Genomic DNA, 2703 nt, shown 5'->3' with positions numbered 1-2703 from the left:
AGTTTGGCTTGACTAGATGATTGTGGAGAAACGGTAACAGGTAATTCAAGACCAGCCTTCGGGGGTGGGAGTGTTGGGGGCGAATAGGAAGAACCACGTTGCAGGTGCAAAGCCACCTGGGCCTGGTCGAGGGATTTGGATGGGCTTCTGGGGAAGGGAAAGATTCGGGCTGCCGAGGAGGAAGCTGCTGTCCTCGGCAGTGGCTGGTGGGTGATGAAAACTGGAGAGGCGGCAGAGATTTCCAGGCTGCAGGCTTGCAGAAGCATCAGGACACTGGCACAGCCCACGGGGGAAGTTGGGCAACAGGGAAGGCTGGGTGAGGAAGGGTGGGGAGTTTGAGGTCTCAGGGCTATTTATATTCAGCCGGAGACGTCCTGGAGACCTTGGTACGTGACATACAGCAGAGGAGAGGCCCGGGCGTGTGCTGGAGCAGGCGTGTGTCAGGAGGCGGTGATGGGAGGTGTGGCGAGCTGGGCTCTGTGCGAGGAGGAGGTCGGGGTGCTTCCCCAGGAGGCATGTAAGTCAGGCAGCCCTCTGCCACCCCACCTCTGGGCTTGCAGTGCTGAGAGCGGAGCCGGGACACCGCGGTCTCACTTCTCTTGCATTTAAGGTATAATGTGAAATTTACAATTCTCTTTAAAACACTGACCAGGGGACGTGGTTTATGCACAGGAGAGGAGCATGGGATCTGGAGCCTCCCGAACTTGGATTAAAACCCTAGCTCTGTAAAGAAAACGTGGAGTATGAATACAGTGGAATATTGCAGAGCCTTAAGAAGAAAGGGAATTCTGACTCATGCTACAACATGGATGGATCTGGAGGACATTATGCTAAGTGAAACTAGCCAGTCACAGAAAGAGAAATACTAGGTATGATTCCACTTACAAGAGGTATCCAGAGTAGTCAAACTCATAGAAACAGAAAGTAGACTCACGGTTGCCAGGGACTGGAGGGAGGGGGGATGGGGAGTTATTGTTCAAGGGATTTAGAGTTTCAGTTTCGCAAGGTGAAAAAATTCCAGAAATCTTTTGCACAGAATATGAACAGAGTTCTAACACTACTGGACTATACCTTAAAAATAGTTAAGATGGTCAATTTTATGTTATGTGTTTTCAGCACCACCACCATAAAATTTTGAAATCCTAGATCTTCAGGTCTCCTAGTGGCTGTGTGACCTTGACCTTGTACAAGGCAGCTAATTTCTTAGAGTCTCGGTTTCCTCATCTGTACGATGGGCATAGAACACCCACCTCATAAAGACATTCTAGGACTAAATAAAAGCATGTATGTGAAGCTCCGAACATAGCACCTAGCACATCAAAGGTGTTCACATTTCATTTAAATTAAATTAGTTCCCCTACTATCAAAACCTGGATGGTTTTCTTTTAAGGACCTAGACCTACTGGGCCCTTTAGTAGCATATCGTAGTGCAGCCTCCACAGCACTGAGGATGAAATAGTTAATAGGAAGCCCCCTGAAATGTTATTCCTAAAGATTTGTGATACACTACACACCAAGTGTCCCGGCATCCCTGTTCTTGATCAGAGGAGGGTCCCAAATAAAGAGGTCACTCTTTCCATCAGAACAAGCTGAATACAACCTCTTCTGACACAAACTGGGCGGAACCCCAATACCGCTGGCCAGAACCATGGGTTTTCAGACTCTCTGGTAGAGAAACCCTTTGCCAAGCAGCAGGCAGGAGTAGCCGGCATTTGGGTGAGCCCATGGCGGAGAACAAATCTCCTTAGGAATATCATCACTGAGTATTTACTGCATAAAGTGAAATTTGAGCAAGTCCCGTGTAGAGACATGAGGCTAACGTGGCATAAGCTTAGGAGAACACCAGAACATGAAAACCCAAGATGTAGAGGACTTCAGACTAGAACGTTCCCTGAGTCACCACCCCTGGCTAGAGAGTTCTTCTTACCCTTCAGGGAGAAGAATTTGGGAGTTTATGCCCAAACTCCTTTCTATTTCATGTACAGTTTGTTGCATCGAGTTGTAAGTTATCTAGAAATACCTGCATTGGTCTTATTTCATAGTGTGGGTTCAAGCATTCTCGATACTTCCTTCTGTCATCTTCATAAAGTCCTGGGTCACAGACAGCTGCCAGCTGTTATTACAGCAAGATACCTGCACAGGGTGGACCCCTTCTGACTCTTGCAGTTAAAATCCCGGTGCCTGGAGGTTCCAGGTAAGCAGCAACCCTCACACAATGTTGTTTGGGTGTGCAGCCTGTAACAATAGCTCACCACACCCAGAAAAACAATATGCCAAAATATTAAACTCTCCTACTCAGCCACTATGTCACGTAGGCCATGCATCTTAAGATGTCAGAGCCCTGGAGAGGGTCAGTCAGACTGATTCGATACTTTCCTATTGCTCTCAGCTTTCTCAGGCTGTTTCGTTGTTCTTTTTTTTTTTAAGGTGTTCCATGGCTTGTCCCCGCCTTGAGTGACAGCATGGAGAAGGGCATGGAGCAAGGGACTTTGGCCGCAGTGAGGTGAGATCCCACCTCCACCTCCTGTAATGGCTATGTAAGCTGATCCTATTACTTAATCTTCTGTAGCCTAAGAATGCCTCCTCCATGGAGTAGAATTTTCTAGAAGCTACCTCAAGTTTATGGAGAAAAGAGAGATGGTGAAGCTGAAGGGTAAGGGCTGCTGCCTGGTCCATAGGAGCTGCTCCCTAAGTGTTAGCTGC

At 47.8% G+C, this 2703-nt stretch overlaps 1 long non-coding RNA gene across 2 annotated transcripts; it reads left to right on the top strand.

Moving 5' to 3' along the window:
- Window positions 1–379: 379 nt before the first annotated feature.
- Window positions 380–2493, top strand: LOC136792790 (uncharacterized). Of its 2 annotated transcripts, none has more exons than XR_010837214.1 (3): window positions 380–517; window positions 673–869; window positions 2043–2190. It is a non-coding gene; the product is annotated as an uncharacterized lncRNA (long non-coding RNA). The 2 variants fall into 2 exon arrangements; XR_010837213.1 differs by lacking the exon at window positions 2043–2190 and adding an exon at window positions 2428–2493 and having other exon boundaries at window positions 396–517.
- Window positions 2494–2703: the final 210 nt, after the last annotated feature.

Source organism: Kogia breviceps, chromosome 16 (assembly GCF_026419965.1).
Source record: "Kogia breviceps isolate mKogBre1 chromosome 16, mKogBre1 haplotype 1, whole genome shotgun sequence".
Taxonomy (NCBI): domain Eukaryota; kingdom Metazoa; phylum Chordata; class Mammalia; order Artiodactyla; family Physeteridae; genus Kogia; species Kogia breviceps.
This window is presented reverse-complemented; position numbering and strand designations above follow the sequence as displayed.